Here is a 10,461-nt window from a genome sequence, read left to right on the forward strand (position 1 = left end):
TAGAAGCCCCCTTTAAGAAAGCGGGACTCCGGATCCAGACCCCCCCCACCCCATGTGAATGAGTATGGGGTACATTTTACTCCCATCCATGAACCAAAAAAAAAGCAGTGTAGTGTTACAAATAAAAGAGACAGTTTTTGACAAGTACTTTATTAAGAATGAAGAATGTCCCCCATCATAGCTCCAACATGTCTTCTTCCTCTGGTCTTCTCTCCCCGGTGGTTTCCTCTCTGTCAGCTGTCTTCTCCCTCCACCACTCGTGACTTCACAAGGGGCGGGTTCTCCGGGTGACATCACCAGATGACATCACCCCATGGCTATATAAGCAATAGCAGACAGCAGGAGCCGACACAACAGAGGCTGCCAGCATCGGAGGAAGTAGGGAAAAAAGGGAGAAGGAACCACTGAAAGAAAGAACACAGCGGAGGGAGAAGAAGATACCGGAGAGAGAAGAGGGAGAAGAAACCACCTAAGGGAGAAGACAGCGGAGGGAGAAGACCAGGGGAGGAAGACACGTTGGAGCTACGATGGGGGACAATCTTCAGATTTGATAAAGGACTTGTCAAAAACTGTCTCTTGTTTTTTGTAACACTACACTGCACTTTTTTTGGTGAATGGGTAGGGGTAAATTTCCTCAACAGGGCTTCCAGTGTCCGATAAGACCTCTTCCTGCAGACCCTCACAACCACCGCCCAGGGTTGTCGGGAAGAGGCCCTTTGTCCCCATCAATATGGGGACAAGGTGCTTAGGGGTGGGGGGGCGAGCCCCCCCCACCCAAAAGTAACCCCCCATGTTGAGAGCATGGGGCCTGGTATGGTTGGGGGGGGAGGGAGAATCGTGTGTCCCTTCCCTTTTCTGACCTGCAGGGCTGCATGCTCGGATAAGGGTTTGGTATAAATTTTGGAGGGGGGGCACGCCATTTTTAAAACAAAAGTTTGGCGAAGGGGGGTCCCCTCCGAATTTATACCAGACCCCAAGGGTTTAAAACGCACTGCAAAATGTGCCTGAAAAAAGCATCAAGCACAGCCCGCATAGATGTGACCTTGACTAAAAAGAAATTAGATTTGTTTGACAACTTTGGTTTCTAGCAAATCCATGTTGTCTATTGCATAAAATAATTTTCTCTTACAATAATGGACACAGCTGCTTCTTCTTTATCCATGACAAAACGGGGTTTTACAGCCCCGCCTACAAGAGTAGGACATTAGGCAGAAAAAAAGTCCTCGGCATCACCTATGGGCAATCCTCTCTAGGCACGTTGGCTTTTTTTTTCCTGTGGAGAGCTTCAATCAACAGTTGGGCTGGGCAATAGGCTGGATAATCTAGATCCAGTGGTCAACCCAGTCTGACCAGCAAGCGTGAGCAGACTGCTAGCTCTAAGCTCTGTCCACCGCGACAACGCCTCACAGACCGGAGCGGCCAGTGAGTTAAACATCTTGTGGGGACACATAGGACCAGGTGCCTATAGCCCATGTCACAGTACTACCCCTTGCCGACAGCCCCCCCACTTTAGAGGAGGATCTGTCTGGCACGCTCCAATGGATTGGTCAGAAGATGCCCCTTCCCTTCCATGTCTGGATGCAATGTGGTGGACGCAGTGTGGGGCGCATGTACTCCCTAGGTGGTCGGTCCTGCGGGCTCTCCTCCCTCCCAACCCCTTCACTTGGCAGCTTACCAGGTTCTTTGCTGCCCGCGCTGGGGGGTGCAGGTTCAGGTCGGTCGGTCGCACATGCTGCCAATGGGAGCTACTGGGTCCCCCTGCATCTTACTCCCTCTGTGACTGTCCTCTGTCCATCCTGCTGCTCTGGTGTTCCCCAGTTCCCCTGGGCTGGGAGGGGGAGGTAGTACCACTACAGGGGAATGCCACCTACCTTCTCTGCCTCTCCTCTGGGTTGGCTATGAGACATTTCTGGTCTTGTTCTCTGCTGGCCATGTTCTGCAGCTATATTGTTGTGGACCTGCCTGTATAGGCTATGTGAAGCTGGCTGTGGAGGTACTAAGCAGCCATTTTCCTGTAGCTTGTGAAGCCCTGTGGACTTTCCTCATTCCCATCCGGTGGCTTCACAAAATCATTTTCTCAGGTTACAGAATAGGATTCACTTCTTTCCTGTCAGTTCTTTCACTCTAATCTATGGCTCTCGCCAGACCATTTGCTGGCTCTTTAAGGGGCTGTGCAGAATTGCTTTTTTTAGGAGTGGTGGTTCTGGTGCCCGAGTCAGAGTGGTTACAGGGATTTAATTCCAATCTGTCACAGTCCCCAAGACCAACAGAGTTTGCCTAATCCCAGATCTAAAGGTCTTGAGTGTCTTTGTGCAGGTCTAGAAGCTGGAATCCATTCGCTCAAGGGTGGCCTCCCTTCACCAGGGGGATTTTCTGGGCATCCATGGGCATAGGGGATGCTTACCTGCACATCCCGATCTAAGAGAGACATCAGCAACTCCTACACCTTGCCGTCGGGGAAGCACAATATGGTTTTGTGGCGCTGCCCTTTGGTCTGGCTTCTGCTCTCTGGGTTTTTCCATTGGGGTTGGCCTCAGACCTGGCATTCCTGAGACAATGAGGGTTTGCTGTGATTGGTGATCTGGACGGCTTGCTCCTGCAGGCAGGGACTTGTTCATCTTTGTTGGACATAGTGGAGATCACTATGTGTTCCCTCGAGGACCTTGAGTGGTTCCTGAGCCTCAGCCTCAGGAAGTCTGTGTTGATGCCATCCAAGCGATTGGAGTATATGGGGCTTATCTTCAATTCGGAGTGGGCCATGGAGTTCCTCTCACAAGACAAACTCCGGAAACTTCGGTCTGCGGTTTTAGGCCTGATGATGGCTACCTTTGAGGCGGTTCCATATGCACATACGAGAACACTGCAGAAGGCAATCCTTTCCAAATGGAACAGGTCTCTCGCTTCCTTGGTCATTCAGATTCACCTGAAGCAGTCAAAAAGGGCCTCTCTCCTGTAGTGTTTGCGGTCCCCAGCGCTTAGTAATGGAAATTCCTTCCTTTCCTTTTTGCTGGTGTGTGGTCAGGATGGAGGCCAGTCTGTCATACTGAGGGGGAACTCTGGGATCAAACTCAGCTCATGGTCTCTGGACCCTGGAGGAAGCCCGGCTGCCCATTGGTGTTCCGGAGCTTCAGGCAAAAGGGTTGTTGCTGACACATGGGACAGATCATCGAAAGGGCCTGTCGACCAGGATTCAGTCAGACAATGCCACCGCGGTGGTGGATGTCCAATTTGCGGGAAGGCTCAAGGAGCTCAGCGATGGCGCTGGAAGCGTTTTATATCCTGCGATGGGCGGAAAGGTTTGTTCTGACTCTGTCCGCCGTACACACTCCAGGTGTCAAAATCTGGCAAGCGGATTACTCCAGCCGTCAAATGCTGGATCGAGGAGAGTGGTTCCTCAGCTGTCAAATGCTGGATCGAGGAGAGTGGTTCCTACACCAGGTGGTGTTCCATCAGCCCTGTCTTTGCTAGGGGACACTGGACATGAATCTCCTAGCATCCCACTTCCACCGGAAGTTTCCCAGGTTCGTGGCCAGATTATTGAATCCTCTGGCAAGTGCGACTGATGCACTAGTGGCGCTGTGGGATCAGTCTTATCTATGCCTTTCCACCCCTCCGAGTCATACCTCATCTGTTGTGCAGGATAGAGGCCAGGGGCCGTTGTTTCACCATGCTTTACTGTCGCTGGCTCTGATGGGGTGGCTGTTGAAAGCCAGGTTCTGGAGGACAGGGGTTGTCTGCCTTGGTGATCCTGCCTGTGTTAAAGGCTCTGAAGTCTACCTCGCAGAAGATTTATCATAGCACCTGGAGAGTCTGTATCGTTTGGTGCGAAGCCCTGGGTTTCAATCCTCGCTCCATCTTGTTGGCGTTACTGCAAAATGGTCTAGATCAGAAGCTTGCTTTGAGCCCTATCAAGGATCAAATTTCTGCTGACTGTTTTCTTCAGCATCCTTTGGCCACACGCTCTTTGGTCTGCACTTTCACTCGGGGGGGGGGGGGGGGGGGGGTTCGTCATGTGGTGTGTTCATTGTTGCCATAGTGGGCCTTAAATTCGGGGTGTTGTCGGCTCTGCAGAAGCCTAACTGAGAGCATCTGGGATATTTCCCTGCTCACGCTTCCACAAAAAGTTGCATTACTAGTCGCTATCACTTTAAAAGGGTGTCAGAGTTGGCGGCTTTGTCCTGTAAGCCTCCTCCTTCGATTTTGCATAAGGACAAGGGTGGTGCCTCGACTTTCCCCTTCCTTTCAGCCGAAGGGACGTCAGATTTTCACTTGAAGGAGGACATTATTCTTTCTTCTCTTTGTCCTCAGCCATCACGTCCTAGAAAGGTGGCCTTAAACCCCTTGGACGTGGTGTGCGTGATTTATGTGAACCTTTCAGTGATGGCTGTTTTTTGGTGGTCTATTTCTCTGTGCTCAAGGATGGTTCAATGAGAGGCTTGGCAATTGCCATTTGATTTGGCAGCCGACTGTGCAGGCATATGCTATTAGGAGGTGGAAGCCTCCCTTCCTTGTTATTGAGCTCTCCATAAGGGCAGTTGGTGCCTCCTGGGCGTTCAATCAGCAGGTGTCTGTTTCTCAAGTCTGCGAAGGGACGACCTGGTTGTCTGTGCCCACTTTACTAACTTGCTTACTAAGTTGCTGTGTTGGCATCCTGAGATGCTAGTTTTGGCCAGAAGGTATTGCAGGCAGTTGCTTAGAATTCTCAGGCATCCCTTGGGGTGGTTTTAAGTGTTGACATTTTGCTCTGGGTTTTGTCTCTTCATTCTTTGGTTTGCTGTAAAATCCCTTTCTCTAAATTTACTGATGGACACAGCACCCTCCCCTCTATGGAAATTCTCCTTTGACACTGCTTGTGACTGACTGGAGGCCTATAGCAGAGAAGGTTTTTTTTTTGCCCAGAGAGGACTACCCATAGGGGTTGCCAAGTCTTTTTTTCTGCCTAGTGTCCTACTCCTGTGGGTGGGACTATAATACCCTGTCTTGTCATTGATAAAGAAGCAGCAGCTGTGTCTGTCAATGAAGAGAAAGGGATTTTATGGTGAGTAAAAAAAAAAAATGGATTTTTGTAAGAACTTACAGTGAAATCCTTTTCTCTGACGTTCATCGACAGACACAGCTTCATCTCTTCAGAGGGAGTGCACCATATGGTGCCTCCGAGACTGTCCCCGCTACCGCTGTGGGATCTCAATTTGGTGTTGTCTGTTCTTCAAAAGCCTCCTTTTGAGAATATTCAAGAGATTTCTCTGCTTTCGCTGTCTTAGAAAGTTGCCTCCTTGATTGCTATCACTTCTGCTCGCAGAGTGTCTGAATTGGCAGCGTTGTCATGCTGCTCACTTTATCTGGTGGTACACAGAGATAAAGTGGTACTTCGACCTAATCAGTCATTTCTTCCTAAGGTGGTTTCTGATTTTCATTTGAATGAAGACATTGTGCTGCCTTCACTCGGTCCTAAGCCCAAGCATCCCAAGGAAATTGCCTTGCATTCTTTGGATGTGGTTTGGGCCATTGGAGTTTACATGGCGGCTACTGAATCTTTCAGGAAATCTGACTCTCTTTGTCCTTACCGAAGGACCTCAAAAAGGATTGGCTGCGTCTGCTGCGACCATATCCAGATGTATCAGGCAGACGGTTGTTCAGGTTTATTCACTGAAGGGTCAGGTTCGTTCTTTCCCGATGAAAGCACATTCTACTAGGGTGCTGAGTGCCTCTTGGGCTTTTCGCCATCAGGTGTCAGTGCTGCAAGTTTGCAAGGTGGCAACTTGGTCTTCTGTACATACATTCACAAAATTCTACAAAGTTGATGTGCTGGCATCTTTGGATGCTTCCTTTGGCTGCAAGATTTTGCAGGCTGCTGTTTGAAGAGAATCTTTTTTGTGTCCCTTTGAGGGTTTATGCAGGGCCGGGACAAGGGGTGGGCAGGAGGGGAGGTTGCCCTGGGCGCAATGATTTATTGCAGGGATAGGGGGGTGCCTTGACCCTAAACCTAAGGGAAAGGGGGGCGCAGTTTGGCATCCTTGCCCTGGGCACTGGATGACTTTGTCCCGGCTTTTTTTCAAGGTGAGCTCCAGTTGTTCCTGGTTGAGCTCCATGTTACCTGATTGGCTACGTTTAGCCTTTGGGGAATTATGGCTTCTTTGCATTGTCTTCCCACCCCTTATGAATATACTGCTTTGGGACATCCCAATAGTCTCTGAAGAGGTGGAGCTGCGTCTGTCGATGAACGATAGAGAAAACTGGATTTTTGTAAGAACTTACCGTAAAATCCTTTTCTCTGAAGTTCATTGACTCTACTTCTTAATGAATAGGGTTTTCTTGTATTCTAAACACTGCTTGCAACTAAACTGATTGCTGATAGCAGAGTGTGGGGTTATGCCTGCAGGGACAGCCCCATAGGCGTGGTTAGACTTTTTTCCTGCCTAGTGCCTATTCCTGATTGGAGGAGCATAACCCAATGATCTTTGAAGAGATGGAGCTGCATCTGTCGATGAACGATAGAAAAAATCCAGTTTTTCTTGCAAAAACTCTTCTAGATTACCTTTTATAAAATGCTCAAGTATCCTGACATCAGAAGTTAAAGGAGAAGTATGGCCAAAGCTATTTCACACAGTTTGTTCTGCACTTCTGTGACCCGTTTTCAGCCAACGTCACAGAGGCGGTCCAGGCTCTGAAAATATCCCGACCATATGGTCAGGAGCCACCCAGATGCATTTATAGCAATAAAGTAAAAGGGAAAAAATGTAAAATAGTTTTATTATTATAAATAAAAATGAAAGTGTCCCCTCATGGAAATGTGTGTCTATGTAAACAGTGACTGCTGTGAGAGCAATAATTCTAGAACCATCATTTATGATTAACTCTTCAATGGTAACCTGTGAAGTCTGTAAAGTCATTTAAACTACCACCTATAAGGAAATACTGTATAGGTACCATAGTTTGTCGCTACTTAACAGGGCACACAATTTTGGGTCTTGACACGTTTAATATCTACAGTGCTTTGAAAATGTATTCATTCCCCTTGACATTTTTCCACATTTCGTCATGTAACAACCAAAAACGTAAATGTATTTTATTGGGATTTTATGTGATGGACCAACACAAAGTGGCACATAATTGTGAAGTGGAAGGAAAATGATAAATGTTTTTAAATTTTTTCCTTACAAATAAATATCTGAAAATGTTTGAAAGAAAGCCATAAGAAGTCCAATTTGAGGGGATGGAGGGCACTCTGGATAGTGGATTCTGGCTGGAGGCCAGGTCCGCAATAGATTGGGTACAGAACAGGCAAGCAGGTGTCTCAGCAGCACTAGGGCAGCAAACTCTGGTACATAGAAAACAAACAGAAGGCGCCTCTAAGTGCAGAAAACAAAAGACTTATTGCCAAAGGATAAAAATGCACCTACTAGCATTAAAATAAACCAGGCTCATCAAGGAAACCAGTGACAGGTGGTCCCAGGGGTGGTCCAATGTGCAGCTTGATGGTGGAGATCCGAACCGACCAGCAGAGGGGGGGGTCGCAGGAGAAAGAACCAGGAAGGATGGCCGTGCTGCCCGGACAAGCGTAGAACACAAAAAGCAGGAGGTGATTTCAAAAGGGCGGTGCGCATTTTGGAGCGTCGACTGGCTCCTTCTTCATGCTGATCTATGCCTTTTATGTATAAATCTACATTTGGGGCTGCTGCTATCCCAGTTCCCTCTCATAGTCCCGCCTTTGACCTCGCCCCCCCAGTGGGTGTATAAAGACACGGCCTTGTGTCTGAGTTATCAACATGAGGAAGGACCCAATCAACGCTCCAAAACGCGTACCTCTCATTTGACATCACTTCCTGGCATTTGTGTTCCACACTGGTTCTGGCAGCATGGCCGTCCTTTCTCCTGTAGCCCCCCCGCTGCTGGTCGGTTGGGATCTCCACCATAAAGCTGCACATTGGACCACCCCTGGGACCACCTGTCACTGAATTCCTTGCCACATGCTATGATGAGCCTGATTTATTTTAATACAAGCAAGTGCATTTTTCTCCTTTGGCAATAAAAGTATTTTGTTGTCTGCACTTAGAGGCACCTTCTATTGGTTTTCTTTGTACAAGAAGTCCCGTTTGCAGTTTGCAAGAAGCCATGTGGGGGACACGGCAAACATGTGGAAGAAGGTGCTCTGGCCAGATGAGACCAAAATGTAACTTTTTGGCCTAAAAGCAAAATGTTATGTGTGGCAGAAAACTAACATTGCATATCACTCTGAACACACCATCCCCACAGTGAAACATGGTGGTGGCAGCATCATGTTGTGGGGATGCTTTTCTTCAGCAGGGACAGAGAAGCTGGTCAGAGTTGATGGGAAGATGGAGCCAAATACAGGGCAATCTTAAAAGAAAACTTATTAGAGTTTGCAAAAGACTTCAGACTGGGGCGGAGGTTCCAGAAGGAAAACAACCCTAAACATACAGCCAGATTACAATGGAATGGTTTGGATTAAAGCATATTCATGTGTTAGAACGGACCAGCCAAAGTCCAGACCTAAATTAATTTTTAAATCTGTTGCAAAATTTAAAAAATGATGTTCACAGATGCTCTCTGTCCAATCTGACAGAGCTTGAGCTACTTTTTAAAGAGACATACCCAAAAAGACCTGCAGCTGTAATTGCAGTGAAAGGTTGATCTATAAACTATTGACTTAGTGGGGCTGAATACAATTGTATGCCACTCTTTTTAGATATTTATTTATAAAAAAATATATAATTTTCCTTCCACTTCACAAATATGTGTCATTTTGTGTTGGTCTATCCCATAAAATACGATTATGTTTTGGTTGTAACATGACAAAATGTGGAAAATTTCAAGGGGTATGAATCATTTTTTAAGGCACTGTATTTAACCACTGCAACATCATCTTTTATCATTTTACAAAAAAATTGGCATTATGCTTGTGTGTGCTAAAATACATTTTAGTATATTTTTCCTGTAAAATTTTTTTGATAAATGGCTGCGCAAAATTTGTGTGACAAAAAATTACAACAGCCACCATTTTATTTTCCAGGGCCTCAGCTTTCATAAAATATATAATGTTTTGGAGGTTCTAAGTAATTTTCTAGCAAAGGAAGCTGATTTTAACGGGTGTAAACATTTTAAAAATGTACCTGGACAGCAAGTGGTAAAGAGTCTCTAAAAATAGACACAATGGTTTTGAAATGACAGAGCTCAACTCTGATGGTGTAAGCCATCTGGGTCAGGTGCTTTATTTACCTTTATTTTGTCTAAATTTTTCTGGACTGTATCATTTTGAAGCCATTGTCAATACTATCACTATTAAGGACTTGAGCTCCCCTATTTTTCTTTATATACACAGATCTGAAGACGGTTATTACCCAGTTACCACCAAGGCTAATTCTGACATTTCTCTCCTACAAGTAAACATAAATATTTTTTTGCTAGAAAATTACTCAGAACGCCCCAAACATTATATCGTGATCTACCAATCAACAGCGGCCAGGTGACGAGTAGCTCGCATCTCTACATTGCCCATCCTGGACTAAACTGCTCCTCTCCAGTGCTATCAGAGTAAGAGCTGGGCAGAGCAGGATGAGAAGCTCCGGAGCAGGGGAAGAGAGAGCCGGGCGGCTGGAGCAGGGGAGGAGACTTGCTCCCACACTGAGCTACCTGTCTCAATGAAGCTGCAGGTTTGGGTTCACTGAAGTTCCAGACCAGGGAAGGGGAAAGCCGAGTGAACCAGGGAAGGAGAGAGGCAGGCGAAGCAGGGGAGGAGACTTACTCTAGCACTGAGCTACGTCTCTCAATGAAGCTGCAGGTGTGGGTTTACTGGCGGTGCTGCGGCTGCTAAAGTTTATTTAGCACTGTGTAAGACAAAAAAATAACTGAGAGGTTGCTGCAGCACCTCCAGGGAACCCACACCTGCAACTTTATTGAGAGAGGTAGCTTAGTGCTACAGCAAGTTTCCTCCGCTGCTCCATATTTCTCACTTTGAGCTGCTTCAGCTGCATATGTATACAACACGTTATCTGGTGAGTGCAGGGAGAGGGTTTGGAGTCTTATGTTTTTTGTAGTTCTGTACCCACTGTTCACACAGAGTGAGGGAATCTGTAATAGATCTGTACTTGGGGGGGGGGGGGGTCTGTGCTGGAGGGAGGTCTGTGTTGGGAATCTGGCTGGTCTGTGCTGGACAGGGAGTTGCAGGTCAATTGGAATGAGCACACGGGGTCATTTTGGTGGTACTTTGTAAAGTGGCTTGTGCGCAAGGGCTTACTCACAATAGAGGTTGGAAGCAGTAAAACCCCTCGGTGAGCACAGTTTTACCACCTTCCAACCACTCCCCTGTTTAACTGCAAAGGCAGCAGCTGGGTGTGTACACATGCTGCAGCCACAAAGCTTTGGTTCATGGCTATAGCAGGAGTTATAGGCCCTACTTTTGGGGGGATTGCTAGTTAATTTGTTTTTCTATAAATTAATAAA

This window comes from Pelophylax lessonae (genome assembly GCF_965119305.1).
Source record: "Pelophylax lessonae genome assembly, chromosome: 3".
In the NCBI taxonomy this organism is placed as follows: Eukaryota; Metazoa; Chordata; class Amphibia; order Anura; family Ranidae; genus Pelophylax; species Pelophylax lessonae.